The 21,179-nt window shown below is 47.4% G+C and overlaps 26 non-coding genes across 26 annotated transcripts; 19 read left to right on the top strand and 7 right to left on the bottom strand.

The window, feature by feature from the left end:
• Window positions 1-1,606: 1,606 nt before the first annotated feature.
• LOC135021643 (U5 spliceosomal RNA) lies at window positions 1,607-1,722 on the bottom strand. Its single transcript, XR_010218866.1, has one exon. It is a non-coding gene; the product is annotated as a U5 spliceosomal RNA (small nuclear RNA).
• Window positions 1,723-1,997: 275 nt separating this feature from the next.
• LOC135021610 (U5 spliceosomal RNA) lies at window positions 1,998-2,113 on the bottom strand. The gene has a single exon (XR_010218834.1). It is a non-coding gene; the product is annotated as a U5 spliceosomal RNA (small nuclear RNA).
• Window positions 2,114-2,399: 286 nt separating this feature from the next.
• Window positions 2,400-2,515, bottom strand: LOC135021637 (U5 spliceosomal RNA). Its single transcript, XR_010218860.1, has one exon. It is a non-coding gene; the product is annotated as a U5 spliceosomal RNA (small nuclear RNA).
• A 270-nt stretch (window positions 2,516-2,785) lies between these two features.
• On the bottom strand, window positions 2,786-2,901 carry LOC135021617 (U5 spliceosomal RNA). The gene has a single exon (XR_010218841.1). It is a non-coding gene; the product is annotated as a U5 spliceosomal RNA (small nuclear RNA).
• A 144-nt stretch (window positions 2,902-3,045) lies between these two features.
• LOC135021656 (U1 spliceosomal RNA) lies at window positions 3,046-3,208 on the top strand. Its single transcript, XR_010218879.1, has one exon. It is a non-coding gene; the product is annotated as a U1 spliceosomal RNA (small nuclear RNA).
• Window positions 3,209-8,021: 4,813 nt separating this feature from the next.
• LOC135021646 (U5 spliceosomal RNA) lies at window positions 8,022-8,134 on the bottom strand. Its single transcript, XR_010218869.1, has one exon. It is a non-coding gene; the product is annotated as a U5 spliceosomal RNA (small nuclear RNA).
• Window positions 8,135-8,420: 286 nt separating this feature from the next.
• On the bottom strand, window positions 8,421-8,537 carry LOC135021652 (U5 spliceosomal RNA). The gene has a single exon (XR_010218875.1). It is a non-coding gene; the product is annotated as a U5 spliceosomal RNA (small nuclear RNA).
• Window positions 8,538-8,807: 270 nt separating this feature from the next.
• LOC135021620 (U5 spliceosomal RNA) lies at window positions 8,808-8,923 on the bottom strand. The gene has a single exon (XR_010218844.1). It is a non-coding gene; the product is annotated as a U5 spliceosomal RNA (small nuclear RNA).
• Window positions 8,924-9,067: 144 nt separating this feature from the next.
• On the top strand, window positions 9,068-9,231 carry LOC135021386 (U1 spliceosomal RNA). The gene has a single exon (XR_010218638.1). It is a non-coding gene; the product is annotated as a U1 spliceosomal RNA (small nuclear RNA).
• A 152-nt stretch (window positions 9,232-9,383) lies between these two features.
• LOC135021560 (U1 spliceosomal RNA) lies at window positions 9,384-9,546 on the top strand. Its single transcript, XR_010218791.1, has one exon. It is a non-coding gene; the product is annotated as a U1 spliceosomal RNA (small nuclear RNA).
• A 674-nt stretch (window positions 9,547-10,220) lies between these two features.
• On the top strand, window positions 10,221-10,384 carry LOC135021536 (U1 spliceosomal RNA). The gene has a single exon (XR_010218770.1). It is a non-coding gene; the product is annotated as a U1 spliceosomal RNA (small nuclear RNA).
• A 152-nt stretch (window positions 10,385-10,536) lies between these two features.
• LOC135021459 (U1 spliceosomal RNA) lies at window positions 10,537-10,699 on the top strand. The gene has a single exon (XR_010218710.1). It is a non-coding gene; the product is annotated as a U1 spliceosomal RNA (small nuclear RNA).
• A 671-nt stretch (window positions 10,700-11,370) lies between these two features.
• Window positions 11,371-11,534, top strand: LOC135021661 (U1 spliceosomal RNA). Its single transcript, XR_010218883.1, has one exon. It is a non-coding gene; the product is annotated as a U1 spliceosomal RNA (small nuclear RNA).
• A 152-nt stretch (window positions 11,535-11,686) lies between these two features.
• Window positions 11,687-11,849, top strand: LOC135021585 (U1 spliceosomal RNA). The gene has a single exon (XR_010218814.1). It is a non-coding gene; the product is annotated as a U1 spliceosomal RNA (small nuclear RNA).
• Window positions 11,850-12,523: 674 nt separating this feature from the next.
• LOC135021665 (U1 spliceosomal RNA) lies at window positions 12,524-12,687 on the top strand. The gene has a single exon (XR_010218887.1). It is a non-coding gene; the product is annotated as a U1 spliceosomal RNA (small nuclear RNA).
• A 972-nt stretch (window positions 12,688-13,659) lies between these two features.
• LOC135021425 (U1 spliceosomal RNA) lies at window positions 13,660-13,823 on the top strand. The gene has a single exon (XR_010218676.1). It is a non-coding gene; the product is annotated as a U1 spliceosomal RNA (small nuclear RNA).
• A 152-nt stretch (window positions 13,824-13,975) lies between these two features.
• Window positions 13,976-14,138, top strand: LOC135021460 (U1 spliceosomal RNA). The gene has a single exon (XR_010218711.1). It is a non-coding gene; the product is annotated as a U1 spliceosomal RNA (small nuclear RNA).
• Window positions 14,139-14,808: 670 nt separating this feature from the next.
• LOC135021542 (U1 spliceosomal RNA) lies at window positions 14,809-14,973 on the top strand. The gene has a single exon (XR_010218775.1). It is a non-coding gene; the product is annotated as a U1 spliceosomal RNA (small nuclear RNA).
• Window positions 14,974-15,122: 149 nt separating this feature from the next.
• LOC135021483 (U1 spliceosomal RNA) lies at window positions 15,123-15,285 on the top strand. The gene has a single exon (XR_010218733.1). It is a non-coding gene; the product is annotated as a U1 spliceosomal RNA (small nuclear RNA).
• Window positions 15,286-15,959: 674 nt separating this feature from the next.
• LOC135021453 (U1 spliceosomal RNA) lies at window positions 15,960-16,122 on the top strand. Its single transcript, XR_010218704.1, has one exon. It is a non-coding gene; the product is annotated as a U1 spliceosomal RNA (small nuclear RNA).
• A 152-nt stretch (window positions 16,123-16,274) lies between these two features.
• On the top strand, window positions 16,275-16,437 carry LOC135021533 (U1 spliceosomal RNA). The gene has a single exon (XR_010218769.1). It is a non-coding gene; the product is annotated as a U1 spliceosomal RNA (small nuclear RNA).
• Window positions 16,438-17,111: 674 nt separating this feature from the next.
• Window positions 17,112-17,275, top strand: LOC135021674 (U1 spliceosomal RNA). Its single transcript, XR_010218896.1, has one exon. It is a non-coding gene; the product is annotated as a U1 spliceosomal RNA (small nuclear RNA).
• A 152-nt stretch (window positions 17,276-17,427) lies between these two features.
• Window positions 17,428-17,590, top strand: LOC135021554 (U1 spliceosomal RNA). The gene has a single exon (XR_010218785.1). It is a non-coding gene; the product is annotated as a U1 spliceosomal RNA (small nuclear RNA).
• Window positions 17,591-18,261: 671 nt separating this feature from the next.
• On the top strand, window positions 18,262-18,425 carry LOC135021667 (U1 spliceosomal RNA). The gene has a single exon (XR_010218889.1). It is a non-coding gene; the product is annotated as a U1 spliceosomal RNA (small nuclear RNA).
• Window positions 18,426-18,577: 152 nt separating this feature from the next.
• On the top strand, window positions 18,578-18,740 carry LOC135021583 (U1 spliceosomal RNA). Its single transcript, XR_010218812.1, has one exon. It is a non-coding gene; the product is annotated as a U1 spliceosomal RNA (small nuclear RNA).
• A 671-nt stretch (window positions 18,741-19,411) lies between these two features.
• LOC135021660 (U1 spliceosomal RNA) lies at window positions 19,412-19,575 on the top strand. The gene has a single exon (XR_010218882.1). It is a non-coding gene; the product is annotated as a U1 spliceosomal RNA (small nuclear RNA).
• Window positions 19,576-21,179: the final 1,604 nt, after the last annotated feature.

Genomic DNA, 21,179 nt, shown 5'->3' on the forward strand with positions numbered 1-21,179 from the left:
TAGTTAATTGGCGAGATATACCAACAGGTGCGGTTGCCTTAAGGAATATGGCAATTCCAATATAAATAGCAGCCCTCCTTCATATAATCAGCCAGATCTTATTAAATCTGGTCCAGATATAGCCGTTCAGATATACTTAATTGACAACATATATCAATCGGTGGGGTTGCCTTAAGGAATATAGCAATTCCAATTCTCATATAAATAGCAACCTTCCTTCATATATTCAGCCAGATCTTATTTAATCTGATCTAGGCGTAGGCAATAATGCTTTCCTTAGAGGTATAGCCACCTCAATTCTTATTAGGAAGCAAAGTGTCTGTCATAATGGTTTATCCAATTCATCTAAGAAATAATATATTCCATGTGTCAGAGATTCATTACTCTCTATTTACACTGTTAAAGAGTTAATTCTTATTATGTTACAGTGTAATGAAATTATCATATAGGGAGATGTGGCAATTCCATGTGCTATATATATAATAACCCTTAGTGGTCCAGATTCCACAATGAGGGATTTTCTTATAAACCGCTGAAACACACAGCTGTTTGACTGACTTCCAAATATATCTATCTCACTTTGTAACAGTCTTATGATAGAGAAACTGTTACATATTCGGTCACTTAGTTATCTAAAGGTAAACAGACTCAGTGTGAGGGTAATATAATATATCAAATGCGCTGTCAATAATCGTGGTAACTGGTGTAATAATGTGGTATATTGAGTATGCTAGTAAGGCATATAACTGCTCTCCAGCCTTTAAGTGTTACCAATCAATTTGTTACACTGTAAAGGATTTATGGTGTCCTGTTAGGACATGCAGCTGCTAGGCTGACTCAAAGATTTATCCATTTGTAACAATGATGTAACAGTTATATACATGTTACTGGTATTACATAGAAATAGTATGACACAGGCCAGCAGTCCCATGTGTCTAGATTCCACAATAGGAGATTTTCTTTGTCTTATAAACTGCTGGAACACACAGCTGCTAGACTGACTTCAAATATATATATTACTTTGTAACAGTCTTATAGTAAAGAGACTGTTACACACTGTCATTTAGTTATCTCAAGGTTAGCAGATTCTGTGTGAGGATAGTGTTCTGTTAGAACATGCAGCTGCTAGGCTGACTCATAGAAAATGTATCCATTTGTAACAAATGACACATACAGCATTAAATTAATATCTATAGCAGCCCATGTGACATCTCTACTCTTATCATAATTGTCTGGTTATTGCCAATCTGGACAGCAGGAGTGATATATATTCACTAGTCCCAATATCCCATCATATAAATATACCCACACTGATATACTTTCTTATCAAGAGTTATTAGTAGCTATCTGTATGCACTTTAGACATTGTATCTGCTAAGTGACATCATATCTAGTGTATTCCTTTCTTATAGCTCAGCTTCTATTCCCTATTAGTGGAGACTAACAGCTAACATCATAATCATATATTTTTGTTTTATAACATTTCACATGAGTCAAATACACGCGGACACGCCGTGCCCTACACGTGTGTTTCACTGCATCTATGGCAACTTACATTAAAGCTAACAAGAAAGCACACTCGTTCTGTCTTTAAACTGATAAAAGAAACCCCAATAATATGGGGCATGCAAAAATTGAGATAAAACTCAGTTTTGCTCCTCTCCACGGAAATCTTTAATAAAAGGCGAAATATTTGTTAGTTCTGAAGAGAAACCAGAGCATGACCAAGATTCCACCTGTCGCCTGAGTGCCATGCCAGCAGTTCTCATTGAGCTCAAAGTGAGCACCCAATTTGAAAGAAAGATAGCAGATTTCTCACCAGGCTTCCCCTAGCTATAAACATGGTTTGTACTCTTTTCCATGTGTTCCCAGATCTTTCAAGCAATTAGTATAGTCAAGAAAGTTCTGTTTGAAAAGAAACAAACATTTACTGTCATTTCTATGCAAATGAGCTTACATTAAAGCACACTCGTTCTATCTTTAAACAGATAAAATAAAACCCCAATAAGATGGGGAATGCAAAATTTGAGATAAAACTCAGTTTTGCTCCTCTCCACGGAAATCTTTAGTAAAAGGCGAAAGATTTGTTCGTTCTGAAGAGAAACCAGAGCATGACCAAGATTCCACCTGTCGCCTGAGTGCCATGCCAGCAGTCCTCATTCAGCTCAAAGTGAGCACCCAATTTGAAAGAAAGAAAGCAGATTTCTCACCAGGCTTCCCCTTGCTATAAGCATGGTTTTTACTCTTTTCCATGTGCTCCCAGATCTTTCAAGCAAGTAGCATGGTCAAGAAAGTTCTGTTTGAAAAGAAACAGACATTTACTGTCATTGTTATACAAATAAACTTACATTAAAGCCAACAAGAAAGCACACTCATTCTGTCCTTAAACTGATAAAAGAAACCCCAATAATATGGGGCATGCAAAAATTGAGATAAAACTCAGTTTTGCTCCTCTCCACGGAAATCTTTAATAAATGGCGAAAGATTTGTTCATTCTGAAGAGAAACCAGAGCATGACCAAGATTCCACCTGTCGCCTGAGTGCCATGCCAGCAGTCCTCATTCAGATCAAAGTGAGCGCCCAATTTGAAAGAAAGCAGATTTCTCACCTGGCTTCTTCTTGCTATAAGCATGGTTTGTACTGTATTCCATGTGCTCCCAGATCTTTCAAGCAAGTAGCATGGTCAAGAAAGTTCTGTTTGAAAAGAAACAAACATTTACTGTAATTTCTATGCAAATGAGCTTTCATTAAAGCACACTCATTCTATCTTTAAACCGATAAAAGAAAATCCAAAAAGATGGGGCATGCAAAAATTGAGGTAAAACTCAGTTTTGCTCCTCTCCACGGAAATCTTTAGTAAAAGGCGAAAGATTTGTTCGTTCTGAAGAGAAGCCAGAGCATGACCAAGATTTTCATCTGAAAATATGTGTTCTCCCTGCAGTTGTTGTCCCCAGATGAGAGTTCCCTTGTGCTGCCTCAGTTGAATCTCCTTTACTTGACAGAGATGTGCCTGAGCAGCGGCCCTCCCCAGCCCTATCCCAAATCATACTTATTTTGCATAGGAGATACCATGGTCATGAAGATTGTTCTCCCAGGGTGAGGTTCATTCATTGCATTCTGGGTATGCTGACCCCTGTGATTTCCCCAATGTGGGAAACTCGACTGCATTATTTGTGGTAGTGGGGGACTGTGTTTGTGCTTTCCTCTGGTCAGCTCTGGTAAAAGTCAGATTTCTTTGTCTCAGATCTTCCTCTAGCCTTGTTCTTCTTTCGAGAGTTCCCTTGTGCTGCCTCAGTTGGATCTCCTTCACTTGACAGGGGGTGCCCGAGCAGCAATCCTCCACAGCTCTAGCCCAACTCCTACTTATCTGCCAGGTGAGATACTATGATCTTCACTGTTAGGGCAATCAGGATGTGGAATTCCCTGCCAGGGAAGGTGGTAATGGCGGACTCTGTAATTGGATTTAAAAAAGGAATGGATACATTTCTGAATGAAAAAGCTATCTAAGGTTATAATACTTAAAATATCAACATGGTTAATCCGGGGGTAACATGAGTTATAGTAGCTAACTAGTCATAAAACATTATTCAGCAAGTATGTAGAATCATCACAACTTAAAACAGGTTGAACACGATGGGCAATTTGCCTCTATTCAACCTCAAAAACTATGTTACTATATGTTACTATATTACTATGTTACTGTAGTATACAGAAAACCAAAATGCAATGAACAGTGATAGTGAGCACTGATGAGGATACTAGAACTGACACTGAGCAGCAAGATGCAGCACTGGACTATTAGTAATGTACTGTAGTATGCTGAGCACCACAATGCAGCACAAGACAATGAGCAGTGATACTGAGCACTGATGAGGATACTACTGAGAACTGACACTGAGCAGGAGAGACACACTACTAGTATTACTGAGCAGCAATAAGTAACCACTGATACTGAGCACTGATATTGAGATTTCCACTGAGAGAACATAGCCACGTCCATTCCGCTCTCTCTTCAATGCACGAGTAAAAATGGCGGCAACGCGCAGCTCTTTATATGGAATCCGAATCTCGCGAGAATCCGACAGCGGGATGATGACATTTTCCCTTGTTCAGGTTTTGCGAGTCAGGCGGGAACAACCGAGCCTGCCTCGGACCAGTGTAAACAACGTGGAGTTCGTGGGGAATTCGGTTCTCGGAGAACCGAACCCGCTCCTCTCTACCTTATACCAATCAATTTTTTTATTTTCAATCTAAGCCCCTGCAGTTTTCTGTAAGCATCTGCTTCGCTATGATGATCAACAAGTCACAAGGGCAAACACTCAGGGCTTGAGGCGTAGATCTTAGGACCAGCTGCTACAAGCATGGCAGAGGTGTCACTATCACTGGTGACACCCAGAGAGGTGGCGAGGGAGATTGTAATGCAGTGCGCGCAGATAAGCAGCGCAATGGTAAAAAGGAGGCATGGTTTCATAGGTAGGGGCGTGGTCTGGTGGCCTGAATCTACATTTTGTTGCTCCGGGTGTCCCGGGGGTTGGGGGCTGCACCCGGGGACTAGTGTGTGAGCGGTGCTGGCTCCTGCACAGTGAAAGGGCATGGCCACCCAGCATGACGCCTCCCTTCTTGACCATGCTGTAATTGCAGTCGCACTGCAGTTCAGCGTGATCATAAAAAATGGTGTAGCCTCCTGCTGGTGCAGACTGTATGTGCGCGCAGGAAGCCGCCACCATTTTTGTGATCACAGCGGCTGAATGTGATGTCATACAGCCGCTGTGACCACGCCCCCTGTGTCTACTCCGTTGCAGACCCCATTTTGAAGCCTTGCCCCCGCACCGCTCCATCCCTGACTTGGAAATGGAGTGTTGCTGACCCACCTATCCCCCCCCGCCCCGATTGACAGGCAGAGGCGATCGCATTCTCTGCGGGGTGCCGCAGAAAATGCAGGCACATGCGTATGCTCTTAGCAATTTTTGCAGTTGGATCGCTTATTGTGATTGCAATCCAACCTGAATCAGGCCCTATTACCTATCACAATGCGCTGCGGGCAGTACAAAATTGGGTTAATATAGGAGAAAAACCCCCAGACCTGTGCTCCTTAACTGTACCTGGTGGCTAGTGGAGCGGCTGCCCAGTAATCAGTGTCCACGCCAGTGCGCACACGGTCCACCCCCTACGGCCACGCTCCCCTTCATCAGCGGCCTCGTGATCCGGAAGGGTGGTGTGTGTGTGACTGACCTTAGGATGAAACCGGACCCTCCGCTGCAGTGACCCAGCAACCAGGGCACGGGAGTATACAGCGCCGCTGGGAGTGATGAAGCTGCAGTAAAGATGTCTATTAGACCTAGCCTGCTGCAGCCCTTGTAGATTCTCATAAAACAAGTTCTTCTTTTCTTGTCAAAATTTATAGCTAAGAATAGGCTGCCTGAGGCAGGCCCCTGTTAAGTGGCCTGCTACTGAAGGCACCAACTACAAACTGAGCTCCCTGTTCATGGAAGCGGGGTTATAGAGGAGAATGCACTGAGCATCTTGGGAACAGTCAAAAGCTTTGAGCCGGTTGGTGCCTCAGATCAAGATCCTACTCTACACCCCAATGTGAATCCTTGTGGAGTCCAGTGTACCCCACAGAAGAAATTAATGTGTCACACCCATTGGCAGCAACCTTAGAATAGCTGCTGACGGGCACAATTGAGAAAGGAAGGGGGGGGGGGGACATTTGAATCCAGCACATAAATGCAATTCAAATATGTAATTTGTACCTTCCTATTTTAAAATATAATGGATGAACCTCACCCTGTGAGAACAATCTTCATGATCAAGAGATCTCATATGCAAAATAAGTATGAGTTGGGATAGGGCTGGGGAGGGTGGCTGCTCGGGCAGCCCCTCCCCCGTCAAGTTAAGGAGATTCAACTGAGGAAGCACAAGGGAACTCTCGTCTGGGGACAACAACTGCAGGGAGACCACATCTTTTCAGATGAACATGGGAGGGCGGAAGGCTGCCTAATACTGAAGCACCATCAAATATCAAACCATATGCAACATCTAGTACAAGCCTTCCTGGGGGAAGGTCTGCAGCAGACGGATTTGCATACAGTGATGTTATTCAAGCAGTGGGCCAAAGTTGGCTGGAACCCTCATCTGCATATGAAAAGAGAAAAGGGGCGTGCAGGGCATGGCGGCCTTTTGCAGTGCTTGGATGACCCCTAGTTCTCATTAAACACCCCCACCCTCCTTTGGTGTGGGGCTCATGTTGGCCATGCCCCATCCCCTGAAGCATTCAAGCTGATTTCTTGCAGCAGCTGGGCACTGTAACAGCTCCAGAGCTGTTCTGTAAGGCAAGTAAAAGGGTGTGGGCCCTGCAGCACCACCTGTAGTTTGCATTGTGCGTTGGAAGGCACAAAGTAAGCAGACGGGAGGAGAAGTCAGGATAGTGCGCAAGGGCATCCTTTTCTCTTAGTCCGTAGAGGATGCTGGGGTCACATTAAGAACCATGGGGTATAGACGGGATCCGCAAGAGACATGGGCACTTTAAGACTATCAAAGGGTGTGAACTGGCTCCTCCCTCTATGCCCCTCCTCCAGACTCCAGTTATAGGAACTGTGCCCATGGAGACGGACATTTCGAGGAAAGGATTTATTGTTAAACTAAGGTGAGCATCTTACCAGCTCACACCTTAAGCATGCCGCAGAACGTGGCATTCAACAGAACACAAGCCAACGGCATGAATAATTGCAGCAAAAAGCTGACCAGAACCATAACACAACATGTGTATAACCACAAGTAATAACTGCAGACACAGTATGGACTGGGACGGGTGCCCAGCATCCTCTACAGACTAAGAGAAAAGGATTTACCGGTAGGTATTAAAATCCTATTTTCTCATACGACCTAGAGGATGCTGGGGTCACATTAAGAACCATGGGGTTATACCAAAGCTCTTGAACGGGTGGAAGAGTGCGTACGACTCTGCAGCACCGAATGACCCAACTTGAAGTTATCATCGGCCAAGGTATCAAACTTGTAAAACTTAGCAAAAGTGTTTACTAAATAGCTGCTCGGCAAAGTTGCAATGCCGAGACTCCCCGACCTGCTGCCCAGGATGAACCCACCTTTCTAGTAGAATGGGTCTTCACCTAATTCAGTAACGGCAATCCTGCCATGGAATGAGCATGCTGAATCTTACCACAGATCCAGCGCATAATGGTCTACATGGAAGCAGGACACCCAATCCTGTTGGGAGCATACAGGACAAACAGAGCCTCTGTTTTCCTAATCTGAACCGTTCTGGTGACATAAATTTTCAAAGTTCTGACCACAGCCAGAGACTTTGACTCAACGAAGGTGTCAGTGGCCAAAGGCACCATGTGGAAAGATGAACCACCTTCGGCAGAAATTGTTGACGTGTCCTCAATTCTGCTCTATCTTCATGAAAGATCAAATAAAGGCTCTTGTGATACTGCATGGTTTGTACTGTTTTCCATGTGCTCCCAGATCTTTCAAGCAAGTAGCATGGTCAAGAAAGTTCTGTTTGAAAAGAAACAAACATTTACTGTCATTGTTATGCAAATAAACTTACATTAAAGCTAACCAGAAAGCACACTCGTTCTGTCTTTAAACTGATAAAAGAAACCCCAATAATATGGGCATACCTCCCAACTTTGTCGGCTCGCAAAGAGGGACACACGCGCGGCGAAGTCGCACGCGCTCCCAAAAAGGGCGTGGCCTAAGTAAAAAGGGGCATGGCTTCGCGGGAGGACCCGCGATCGCGAGTCACGCCCCCGTTTTCGGCACTGAGGGGGCATGCCCAGCGCTCTGTGAGCCGCTGGCATGCCACCTCTCCCTCTGACTTCAGTGAATAGACGCTGTGCGCACAGCGACTATTCACCGCTGCTCTGCTAAGCAGGGCAGCGACAGACAGAGCCTCCCAACTGTCCTCCCCACCGCGGGACACTGCGGCCCGCAGGTGGGACAGCGGGACAGTCCCCAAAAAACGGGACTGTCCTGCGAAAATCGGGACAGTTGGGAGGTATGATATGGGGCATGCAAAAATTGAGATAAAACTCAGTTTTGCTCCTCTCCACGGAAATCTTTAGTAAAAGGCGAAAGATTTGTTCGTTCTGAAGAGAAACCAGAGCATGACCAAGATTCCACCTGTCGCCTGAGTGCCATGCCAGCAGTCCTCATTCAGCTCAAAGTGAGCACCCAATTTGAAAGAAAGAAAGCAGATTTCTCACCAGGCTTCCCCTTGCTATAAACATGGTTTGTACTCTTTTCCATGTGCTCCCAGATCTTTCAAGCAATTAGTATGGTCAAGAAAGTTCTGCTTGAAAAGAAACAGACATTTATTGTCATTGTTATGCAAATAAACTTACATTAAAGCTAACAAGAAAGCACACTCGTTCTGTCTTTAAACTGATAAAAGAAACCCCAATAATATGGGGCATGCAAAAATTGAGATAAAACTCAGTTTTGCTCCTCTCCACGGATAATCTTTAATAAAAGGCGAAAGATTTGTTCATTCTGAAGAGAAACCAGAGCATGACCAAGATTCCACCTGTCGCCTGAGTGCTGTGCCAGCAGTCCTCATTCAGATCAAAGTGAGCGCCCAATTTGAAAGAAAGCAGATTTCTCACCTGGCTTCTCCTTGCTATAAGCATGGTTTGTACTGTATTCCATGTGCTCCCAGATCTTTAAAGCAAGTAGCATGGTCAAGAAAGTTCTGTTTGAACATAAATAAACATTTACTGTCATTTCTATGCAAATGAGCTTACATTAAAGCACACTCATTCTATCTTTAAACCGGTAAAAGAAACCCCAAAAAGATGGGGCATGCAAAAATTGAGATAAAACTCGGTTTTGCTCCTCTCCACGGAAATCTTTAGTAAGAGGCGAAAGATTTGTTCGTTCTGAAGAGAAACCAGAGCATGACCAAGATTTTTATCTGAAAATATGTGTTCTCCCTGCAGTTGTTGTCCCCAGATGAGAGTTCCCTTGTGCTGCCTCAGCTGAATCTCCTTTACTTGACAGAGATGTGCCTGAGCAGCGGCCCTCCCCAGCCCTATCCCAAATCATACTTATTTTGCATAGGCGATACCATGGTCATGAAGATTGTTCTCCCAGGGTGAGGTTCATTCATTGCATTCTGGGTATGCTGACCCCTGTGATTTCCCCAAATGTGGGAAACTCGACTGCATTATTTGTGGTAGTGGGGGACTGTGTTTGTGCTTTCCTCTAGTCAGCTCTGGTAAAAGTCAGATTTATTTGTCTCAGATCTTCCTCTAGCCTTGTTCTTCTTTCGAGAGTTTCCTTGTGCTGCCTAAGTTGGATCTCTTTCACTTGACAGGGGGGTGCCCGAGTAGCGACCCTCCCCAGCTCTAGCCCAACTCCTACTTACCTGCCAGGTGAGATACTATGATCATGAAGGTGCTTCTCCCAGGGCAAGGCTCACCCATTGCACTCTGGGTGTGGTGCCCCTGCGATTTCCCCAAATGTGGGAAGCTTGACTGCATAATTTGTGTTTCCCCTGGTCGGCTCTCGTATAATTCAGATCTCTTTGTCTCAGGTCTCTCTCCAGCCTAGTTTGCTGTCTGTTTCCACTTCTTTTTTCATGAGCCCCTCCCTTTTATACCCTTGTGCACTATCCTGACTTCTCCTCTTGTCTGCTTATTTTGTGCCTTCCAATGCACAATGCAAACTACAGGTAGTGCTGCAGGGCCCACACCCTTTTACTTGCCGTACAGAGCAGCTCTGGAGCTGTTACAGTGCCCAGCTGCTGCAAGAAATCAGCTTGAATGCTTCAGGGGCTGGGGCATAGCCAACATGAGCCCCACACCGAAGGAGGGTGGAGGTGTTTAATGCGAACTAGGGGTCATCCAAGCGCCGCAAAAGGCCGCTATGCCCTGCACGCCCCTTTTCTCTTTTCATATGCAGACGAGGGTTGAAGCCAACTTTGACCCACTGCTTGGATGACATCACCGTATGCAAATCCATCTGCTGCAGGCCTTCCCCCAGGAATGCTTGCACTAGTTGTTGCATTTGGTTTGTTGTTTGGGGGTGCTTCATTATTAGGCAGCCTTCTGCCCTCCCATGTTCATCTGAAAATATGTGTTCTCCCTGCAGTTGTTGTCCCCAGATGAGAGTTCCCTTGTGCTGCCTCAGTTGAATCTCCTTTACTTGACAGAGATGTGCCTGAGCAGCGGCCCTCCCCAGCCCTATCCCAAATCATACTTATTTTGCATAGGAGATACCATGGTCATGAAGATTGTTCTCCCAGGGTGAGGTTCATTCATTGCATTCTGGGTATGCTGACCCCTGTGATTTCCCCAAATGTGGGAAACTCGACTGCATTATTTGTGGTAGTGGGGGACTGTGTTTGTGCTTTCCTCTGGTCAGCTCTGGTAAAAGTCAGATTTATTTGTCTCAGATCTTCCTCTAGCCTTGTTCTTCTTTCGAGAGTTCCCTTGTGCTGCCTCAGTTGAATCTCCTTCACTTGACAGGGGGGTACCCGAGCAGCGACCCTCCCCAGCTCTAGCCCAACTTCTACTTACCTGGCAGGTGAGATACTATGATCATGTAGGTGCTTCTCCCAGGGCAAGGCTCACCCATTGCACTCTGGGTGTGCTGCTCCTGCGATTTCCCCAAATGTGGGAAACTTGACTGCATAATTTGTGTTTCCCCTGGTCGGCTCTCGTATAATTCAGATCTCTTTGTCTCAGGTCTCTCTCCAGCCTAGTTTGCTGTCTGTTTCAACTTCTCTTTTCTTGAGCCGCTCCCTTCTATGCCCTTGCGCACTATCCTGACTTCTCCCGTCTGCTTACTTTGTGCCTTCCAATGCACAATGCAAACTACAGGTAGTGCTGCAGGGCCCACACCCTTTTACTTGCCGTTCAGAGCAGCTCTGGAGCTGTTACAGTGCCCAGCTGCTGCAAGAAATCAGCTTGAATGCTTCAGGGGCTGGGGCATAGCCAACATGAGCCCCACACCGAAGGAGGGTGGAGGTGTTTAATGCGAACTAGGGGTCATCCAAGCGCCGCAAAAGGCCGCCATGCCCTGCACGCCCCTTTTCTCTTTTCATATGCAGACGAGGGTTGAAGCCAACTTTGACCCACTGCTTGGATGACATCACTATATGCAAATCCATCTGCTGCAGGCCTTCCCCCAGGAATGCTTGTACTAGTTGTTGCATTTGGTTTGTTGTTTGGGGGTGCTTCAGTATTAGGCAGCCTTCTGCCCTCCCATGTTCATCTGAAAATATGTGTTCTCCCTGCAGTTGTTGTCCCCAGATGAGAGTTCCCTTGTGCTGCCTCAGTTGAATCTCCTTTACTTGACAGAGATGTGCCTGAGCAGCGGCCCTCCCCAGCCCTATCCCAAATCATACTTATTTTGCATAGGAGATACCATGGTCATGAAGATTGTTCTCCCAGGGTGAGGTTCATTCATTGCATTCCGGGTATGCTGACCCCTGTGATTTCCCCAAATGTGGGAAACTCTACTGCATTATTTGTGGTAGTGGGGGACTGTGTTTGTGCTTTCCTCTGGTCAGCTCTGGTAAAAGTCAGATTTATTTGTCTCAGATCTTCCTCTAGCCTTGTTCTTCTTTCGAGAGTTTCCTTGTGCTGCCTCAGTTGGATCTCTTTCACTTGACAGGGGGGTGCCCGAGCAGCGACCCTCCCCAGCTCTAGCCCAACTCCTACTTACTTGCCAGGTGAGATACTATGATCATGAAGGATCTTCTCCCAGGGCAAGGCTCACCCATTGCACTCTGGGTGTGGTGCCCCTGCGATTTCCCCAAATGTGGGAAGCTTGACTGCATAATTTGTGTTTCCCCTGGTCGGCTCTCGTATAATTCAGATCTCTTTGTCTCAGGTCTCTCTCCAGCCTAGTTTGCTGTCTGTTTCCACTTCTTTTTTCATGAGCCCCTCCCTTTTATACCCTTGTGCACTATCCTGACTTCTCCTCCTGTCTGCTTACTTTGTGCCTTCCAATGCACAATGCAAACTACAGGTAGTGCTGTAGGGCCCACACCCTTTTACTTGCCGTACAGAGCAGCTCTGGAGCTGTTACAGTGCCCAGCTACTGCAAGAAATCAGCTTGAATGCTTCAGGGGCTGGGGCACAGCCAACATGAGCCCCACACCGAAGGAGGGTGGAGGTGTTTAATGTGAACTAGGGGTCATCCAAGCACCGCAAAAGGCCGCCATGCCCTGCACGCCCCTTTTCTCTTTTCATATGCAGACGAGGGTTGAAGCCAACTTTGACCCACTGCTTGGATGACATCACCGTATGCAAATCCATCTGCTGCAGGCCTTCCCCCAGGAATGCTTGCACTAGTTGTTGCATTTGGTTTGTTTTTTGGGGGTGCTTCAGTATTAGGCAGCCTTCTGCCCTCCCATGTTCATCTGAAAATATGTGTTCTCCCTGCAGTTGTTGTCCCCAGATGAGAGTTCCCTTGTGCTGCCTCAGTTGAATCTCCTTTACTTGACAGAGATGTGCCTGAGCAGCGGCCCTCCCCAGCCCTATCCCAAATCATACTTATTTTGCATAGGAGATACCATGGTCATGAAGATTGTTCTCCCAGGGTGAGGTTCATTCATTGCATTCTGGGTATGCTGACCCCTGTGATTTCCCCAAATGTGGGAAACTCGACTGCATTATTTGTGGTAGTGAGGGACTGTGTTTGTGCTTTCCTCTGGTCAGCTCTGGTAAAAGTCAGATTTATTTGTCTCAGATCTTCCTCTAGCCTTGTTCTTCTTTCGAGAGTTTCCTTGTGCTGCCTCAGTTGGATCTCTTTCACTTGACAGGGGGGTGCCCGAGCAGCGACCCTCCCCAGCTCTAGCCCAACTCCTACTTACCTGCCAGGTGAGATACTATGATCATGAAGGTGCTTCTCCCAGGGCAAGGCTCACCCATTGCACTCTGATTTCCCCAAATGTGGGAAGCTTGACTGCATAATTTGTGTTTCCCCTGGTCGGCTCTCGTATAATTCAGATCTCTTTGTCTCAGGTCTCTCTCCAGCCTAGTTTGCTGTCTGTTTCCACTTCTTTTTTCATGAGCCCCTCCCTTTTATACCCTTGTGCACTATCCTGACTTCTCCTCCTGTCTGCTTACTTTGTGCCTTCCAATGCACAATGCAAACTACAGGTAGTGCTGCAGGGCCCACACCCTTTTACTTGCCGTACAGAGCAGCTCTGGAGCTGTTACAGTGCCCAGCTGCTGCAAGAAATCAGCTTGAATGCTTCAGGGGCTGGGGCATAGCCAACATGAGCCCCACACCGAAGGAGGGTGGAGGTGTTTAATGCGAACTAGGGGTCATCCAAGCGCCGCAAAAGGCCGCCATGCCCTGCACGCCCCTTTTCTCTTTTCATATGCAGACGAGGGTTGAAGCCAACTTTGACCCACTGCTTGGATGACATCACCGTATGCAAATCCATCTGCTGCAGGCCTTCCCCCAGGAATGCTTGCACTAGTTGATGCATTTGGTTTGTTGTTTGGGGGTGCTTCAGTATTAGGCAGCCTTCTGCCCTCCCATGTTCATCTGAAAATATGTGTTCTCCCTGCAGTTGTTGTCCCCAGATGAGAGTTCCCTTGTGCTGCCTCAGTTGAATCTCCTTTACTTGACAGAGATGTGCCTGAGCAGCGGCCCTCCCCAGCCCTATCCCAAATCATACTTATTTTGCATAGGAGATACCATGGTCATGAAGATTGTTCTCCCACGGTGAGGTTCATTCATTGCATTCTGGGTATGCTGACCCCTGTGATTTCCCCAAATGTGGGAAACTCGACTGCTTTATTTGTGGTAGTGGGGGACTGTGTTTGTGCTTTCCTCTGGTCAGCTCTGGTAAAAGTCAGATTTCTTTGTCTCAGATCTTCCTTTAGCCTTGTTCTTCTTTCGAGAGTTCCCTTGTGCTGCCTCAGTTGGATCTCCTTCACTTGACAGGGGGGTACCCGAGCAGCGACCCTCCCCAGCTCTAGCCCAACTTCTACTTACCTGGCAGGTGAGATACTATGATCATGTAGGTGCTTCTCCCAGGGCAAGGCTCACCCATTGCACTCTGGGTGTGCTGCTCCTGCGATTTCCCCAAATGTGGGAAACTTGACTGCATAATTTGTGTTTCCCCTGGTCGGCTCTCGTATAATTCAGATCTCTTTGTCTCAGGTCTCTCTCCAGCCTAGTTTGCTGTCTGTTTCAACTTCTCTTTTCTTGAGCCGCTCCCTTCTATGCCCTTGCGCACTATCCTGACTTCTCCCGTCTGCTTACTTTGTGCCTTCCAATGCACAATGCAAACTACAGGTAGTGCTGCAGGGCCCACACCCTTTTACTTGCCGTTCAGAGCTGCTCTGGAGCTGTTACAGTGCCCAGCTGCTGCAATAAATCAGCTTGAATGCTTCAGGGGATGGGGCATGGCCAACATGAGCCCCACACCAAAGGAGGGTGGGGTGTTTAATGCGAACTAGGGGTCATCCAAGCACCGCAAAAGGCCGCCATGCCCTGCACGCCCCTTTTCTCTTTTCATATGCAGATGAGGGTTGAAGCCAACTTTGACCCACTACTTGGATGACATCACCGTATGCAAATCCGTCTTCTGCAGAACTTCCCCCAGGAATGCTTGCACTAGTTGTTGCATTTGGTTTGTTGTTTGGGGGTGCTTCAGTATTAGGCAGCCTTCTGCCCTCCCATGTTCATCTGAAAATATGTGTTCTCCCTGCAGTTGTTGTCCCCAGATGAGAGTTCCCTTGTGCTGCCTCAGTTGAATCTCCTTTACTTGACAGAGATGTGCATGAGCAGCGGCCCTCCCCAGCCCTATCCCAAATCATACTTATTTTGCATAGGAGATACCATGGTCATGAAGATTACTCTCCCAGGGTGAGGTTCATTCATTGCATTCTGGGTATGCTGACCCCTGTGATTTCCCCAAATGTGGGAAACGTGACTGCTTTATTTGTTGGCAGTGGGGGACTGTGTTTGTGTTTTCCTCTGATCTCTGGTAAAAGTCAGATTTCTTTGTTTCAGATCTTCCTCTAGCCTTGTTCTTCTTTCGAGAGTTTCCTTGTGCTGCCTCAGTTGGATCTCCTTCACTTGACAGGGGGGTGCCCGAGCAGCGACCCTCCCCAGCTCTAGCCCAACTCCTACTTACCTGCCAGGTGAGATACTATGATCATGAAGGTGCTTCTCCCAGGGCAAGGCTCACCCATTGCACTCTGGGTGTGCTGCCCCTGCGATTTCCCCAAATGTGGGAAACTTGACTGCATAATTTGTGTTTCCCCTGGTCAGGTCTCGTATAATTCAGATCTCTTTGTCTCAGGTCTCTCTCCTGCCTAGTTTGCTGTCTGTTTCCACTTCTCTTTTCTTGAGCCGCTCCCTTCTATGCCCTTGCGCACTATCCTGACTTCTCCTCCTTTCTGCTTACTTTGTGCCTTCCAACGCACAATGCGAACTACAGGTAGTGCTGCAGGGCCCACACCCTTTTACTTGCCTTACAGAGCAGCTCTGGAGCTGTTACAGTGCCCAGCTGCTGCAAGAAATCAGCTTGAATGCTTCAGGGGCTGGGGCATAGCCAACATGAGCCCCACACCGAAGGAGGGTGGAGGTGTTTAATGCAAACTAGGGGTCAGCCAAGTGCTGCAAAAGGCCACCATGCCCTGCACGCCCCTTTTCTCTTTTCATATGCAGACGAGGGTTGAAGCCAACTTTGACCCACTGCTTGGATGACATCACCATATGCAAATCTATCTGCTGCAGGCCTTCCCCCAGGAATGCTTGCACTAGTTGTTGCATTTGGTTTGTTGTTTGGGGGTGCTTCAGTATTAGGCAGCCTTCTGCCCTCCCATGTTCATCTGAAAATATGTGTTCTCCCTGCAGTTGTTGTCCCCAGATGAGAGTTCCCTTGTGCTGCCTCAGTTGAATCTCCTTTACTTGACAGAGATGTGCCTGAGCAGCAGCCCTCCGCAGCCATATCCCAAATCATACTTATTTTGCATAGGAGATACCATTGTTATGAAGATTGTTCTCCAGGGTGCGGTTCATTCATTGCACTCTGGGTATGCTGAACCCTGTGATTTCCCCAAATGTGGGAAACTCGACTGCATTATTTGTGGTAGTGGTGGACTGTGTTTGTGCTTTCCTCTGGTCAGCTCTGGTAAAAGTCAGATTTCTTTGTCTCAGATCTTCCTCTAGCCTTGTTCTTCTTTCAAGAGTTCCTTTGTGCTGCCTCAGTTGGATCTCCTTCACTTGACAGGGGGGTGCCCGAGCAGCGACCCTCCCCAGCTCTAGCCCAACTCCTACTTACCTGCCAGGTGAGATACTATGATCATGAAGGTGCTTCTCCAAGGGCAAGGCTCACCCATTGCACTCTGGGTGTGCTGCTCCTGCGATTTCCCCAAATGTGGGAAACTTGACTGCATAATTTGTGTTTCCCCTGGTCAGGTCTCGTATAATTCAGATATCTTTGTCTCAGGTCTCTCTCCAGCCTAGTTTGCTGTCTGTTTCCACTTCTCTTTTCTTGAGCCGCTCCCTTCTATGCCCTTGCGCACTATCCTGACTTCTCCTCCTTTCTGCTTACTTTGTGCCTTCCAACGCACAATGCGAACTACAGGTAGTGCTGCAGGGCCCACACCCTTTTACTTGCCTTACAGAGCAGCTCTGGAGCTGTTACAGTGCCCAGCTGCTGCAAGAAATCAGCTTGAATGCTTCAGGGGCTGGGGCATAGCCAACATGAGCCCCACACCGAAGGAGGGTGGAGGTGTTTAATGCAAACTAGGGGTCAGCCAAGTGCCGCAAAAGGCCACCATGCCCTGCACGCCCCTTTTCTCTTTTCATATGCAGACGAGGGTTGAAGCCAACTTTGACCCACTGCTTGGATGACATCACCATATGCAAATCTATCTGCTGCAGGCCTTCCCCCAGGAATGCTTGCACTAGTTGTTGCATTTGGTTTGTTGTTTGGGGGTGCTTCAGTATTAGGCAGCCTTCTGCTCTCCCATGTTCATCTGAAAATATGTGTTCTCCCTGCAGTTTTTGTCCCCAGATGAGAGTTCCCTTGTGCTGCCTCAGTTGAATCTCCTTTACTTGACAGAGATGTGCCTGAGCAGCGGCCCTCCCCAGCCCTATCCCAAATCATACTTATTTTGCATAGGAGATACCATGGTCATAAAGATTGTTCTCCCAGGGTGAGGTTCATTCATTGCATTCTGGGTATGCTGACCCCTGTGATTTCCCCAAATGTGGGAAACTCAACTGCATTATTTGTGGTAGTGGGGGACTGTGTTTGTGTTTTCCTCTGGTCAGCTCTGGTAAAAGTCAGATTTCTTTGTCTCAGATCTTCCTCTAGCCTTGTTCTTCTTTCGAGAGTTCCATTGTGCTGCCTCAGTTTGATCTCCTTCACTTGACAGGGGGGTACCCGAGCAGCGACCCTCCCCAGCTCTAGCCCAACTCCTACATACCTGCCAGGTGAGATACTATGATCATGAAGGTGCTTCTCCCAGGGCAAGGCTCACCCATTGCACTCTGGGTGTGCTGCTCCTGTGATTTCCCCAAATGTGGGAAACTTGACTGCATAATTTGTGTTTCCCCTGGTCGGCTCTCGTATAATTCAGATCTCTTTGTCTCAGGTCTCTCTCCAGCCTAGTTTGCTGTCTGTTTCCACTTCTCTTTTCTTGAGCCGCTGCCTTCTATGCCCTTGTGCACTCTCCTGACTTCACCTGTCTGCTTACTTTGTGCCTTCCAACGCACAATGCAAACTACAGGTAGTGCTGCAGGGCCAACACCCTTTTACTTGCCTTACAGAGCAGCTCTGGAGCTGTTACAGTGCCCAGCTGCTGCAAGAAATCAGCTTGAATGCTTCAGGGGCTGGGGCATAGCCAACATGAGCCCCACACCGACGGAGGGTGGAGGTGTTTAATGCGAACTAAGGGTCATCCAAGCGCCGCAAAAGGCCGCCATGCCCTGCATACCCCTTTTCTCTTTTCATATGCAGATGAGGGTTCCAGCCAACTTTGGCCCACTGCTTGGATGACATCACCGTATGCAAATCCGTCTTCTGCAGACCTTTTCCCAGGAATGCTTGTACTAGTTGTTGCATTTGGTTTGTTGTTTGGGGGTGCTTCAGTATTAGGCAGCCTTCTGCTCTCCCATGTTCATCTGAAAATATGTGTTCTCCCTGCAGTTGTTGTCCCCAGATGAGAGTTCCCTTGTGCTGCCTCAGTTGAATCTCCTTTACTTGACAGAGATGTGCCTGAGCAGCGGCCCTCCCCAGCCCTATCCCAAATCATACTTATTTTGCATAGGAGATACAATTGTCATGAAGATTGTTCTCCCAGGGTGAAGTTCATTCATTGCATTCTGGGTATGCTGACCCCTGTGATTTCCCCAAATGTGGGAAACTCGACTGCATTATTTGTGGTAGTGGGGGACTGTGTTTGTGCTTTTCTCTGGTCAGCTCTGGTAAAAGTCAGATTTCTTTGTCTCAGATCTTCCTCTAGCCTTGTTCTTTTTTCGAGAGTTTCCTTGTGCTGCCTCAGTTGGATCTCCTTCACTTGACAGGGGGGTGCCCGAACAGCGACCCTCCCCAGCTCTAGCCCAACTCCTACTTACCTGCCAGGTGAGATACTATGATCAGGAAGGTGCTTCTCCCAGGGCAAGGCTCACCCAATGCACTCTGGGTGTGCTGCTCCTACGATTTCCCCAAATGTGGGACACTTGATTACATAATTTGTGTTTCCTCTGGTCGGCTCTCGTATAATTCAGATCTCTTTGTCTCAGGTCTCTCTCCAGCCTAGTTTGCTGTCTGTTTCCACTTCTCTTTTCTTGAGCCGCTCCCTTCTATGCCCTTGTGCACTATCCTGACTTCTCCCGTCTGCTTACTTTGTGCCTTCCAACGCACAATGCAAACTACAGGTAGTGCTGCAGGGCCCACACCCTTTTACTTGCTTTACAGAGCAGCTCTGGAGCTGTTACAGTGCCCAGCTGCTGCAAGAAATCAGCTTGAATGCTTCAGGGGCTGGGGCATAGCCAACATGAGCCCCACACCGAAGGAAGGTGGAGGTGTTTAATGCGAACTAGGGGTCATCCAAGCGCCGCAAAAGGCCGCCATGCCCTGCACACCCCTTTTTTATTTTCATATGCAGACGAGGGTTGAAGCCAACTTTGACCCACTGCTTGGATGACATCACCATATGCAAATCCATCTGCTGCAGGCCTTCCCCCAGGAATGCTTGCACTAGTAGTTGCATTTGATTTGTTGTTTGGGGGTGCTTCAGTATTAGGCAGCCTTCTGCCCTCCCATGTTCATCTGAAAATATGTGTTCTCCCTGCAGTTGTTGTCCCCAGATGAGAGTTCCCTTGTGTTGCCTCAGTTGAATCTCCTTTACTTGACAGAGATGTGCCTGAGCAGCGGCCCTCCCCAGCCCTATCCCAAATCATACTTATTTTGCATAGGAGATACCATGGTCATGAAGATTGTTCTCCCAGGGTGAGGTTCATTCATTGCACTCTGGGTATGCTGACCCCTGTGATTTCCCCAAATGTGGGAAACTCGACTGCATTATTTGTGGTAGTGGGGGACTGCGTTTGTGCTTTCCTCTGGTCAGCTCTGGTAAAAGTCAGATTTCTTTGTCTCAGATCTTCCTCTAGCCTTGTTCTTCTTTCGAGAGTTCCCTTGTGCTGCCTCAGTTGGATCTCCTTCACTTGACAGGGGGTGCCCGAGCAGCAATCCTCCACAGCTCTAGCCCAACTCCTACTTACCTGCCAGGTGAGATACTATGATCTTCACTGTTAGGGCAATCAGGATGTGGAATTCCCTGCCAGGGAAGGTGGTAATGGCGGACTCTGTAATTGGATTTAAAAAAGGAATGGATACATTTCTGAATGAAAAAGCTATCCAAGGTTATAATACTTAAAATATCAACATGGTTAATCCGGGGGTAACATGAGTTATAGTAGCTAACTAGTCATAAAACATTATTCAGCAAGTATGTAGAATCATCACAACTTAAAACAGGTTGAACACGATGGGCAATTTGCCTCTATTCAACCTCAAAAACTATGTTACTATATGTTACTATATTACTATGTTACTGTAGTATACAGAACACCACAATGTAATGAGCAGTGATAGTGAGCACTGATGAGGATACTAGAACTGACACTGAGCAGCAAGATGCAGCACTGGACTATTAGTAATGTACTGTAGTATGCTGAGCACCACAATGCAGCACAAGACAATGAGCAGTGATACTGAGCACTGATGAGGATACTACTGAGAACTGACACTGAGCAGGAGAGACACACTACTAGTATTACTGAGCAGCAATAAGTAACCACTGATACTGAGCACTGATATTGAGATTTCCACTGAGAGAACATAGCCACGTCCTCTCCGCTCTCTCTTCAATGCACGAGTAAAAATGGCGGCAACGCGCAGCTCTTTATATGGAATCCGAATCTCGCGAGAATCCGACAGCGGGATGATGACATTTTCCCTTGTTCAGGTTTTCCGAGTCAGGCGGGAACAACCGAGCCTGCCTCGGACCAGTGTAAACCACGTGGAGTTCGTCGGGAATTCGGTTCTCGGAGAACCGAACCCGCTCCTCTCTACCTTATACCCATCAATTTTTTTATTTTCAATCTAAGCCCCTGCAGTTTTCTGTAAGCATCTGCTTCGCTATGATGATCAACAAGTCACAAGGGCAAACACTCAGGGCTTGAGGCGTAGATCTTAGGACCAGCTGCTACAAGCATGGCAGAGGTGTCACTATCACTGGTGACACCCAGAGAGGTGGCGAGGGAGATTGTAATGCAGGGCGCGCAGATAAGCAGTGCAATGGTAAAAAGGAGGCATGGTTTCATAGGTAGGGGCGTGGCCTGGTGGCCTGAATCTACATTTTGTTGCTCCGGGTGTCCCGGGGGTTGGGGGCTGCACCCGGGGACTAGTGTGTGTGCGGTGCTGGCTCCTGCACAGTGACAGGGCATGGCCACCCAGCATGACGCCTCCATTCTTGACCATGCTGTAATTGCAGTCGCACTGCAGTTCAGCGTGATCATAAAAAATGGTGTAGCCTCCTGCTGGTGCAGACTGTATGTGCGCGCAGGAAGCCGCCACCATTTTTGTGATCACAGCGGCTTAATGTGATGTCATACAGCCGCTGTGACCACGCCCCCTGTGTCTCCTCCGTTGCAGACCCCATTTT

The sequence above is a fragment of the Pseudophryne corroboree genome, unplaced genomic scaffold (genome assembly GCF_028390025.1).
Source record: "Pseudophryne corroboree isolate aPseCor3 unplaced genomic scaffold, aPseCor3.hap2 scaffold_370, whole genome shotgun sequence".
Classification (NCBI taxonomy): Eukaryota; Metazoa; Chordata; class Amphibia; order Anura; family Myobatrachidae; genus Pseudophryne; species Pseudophryne corroboree.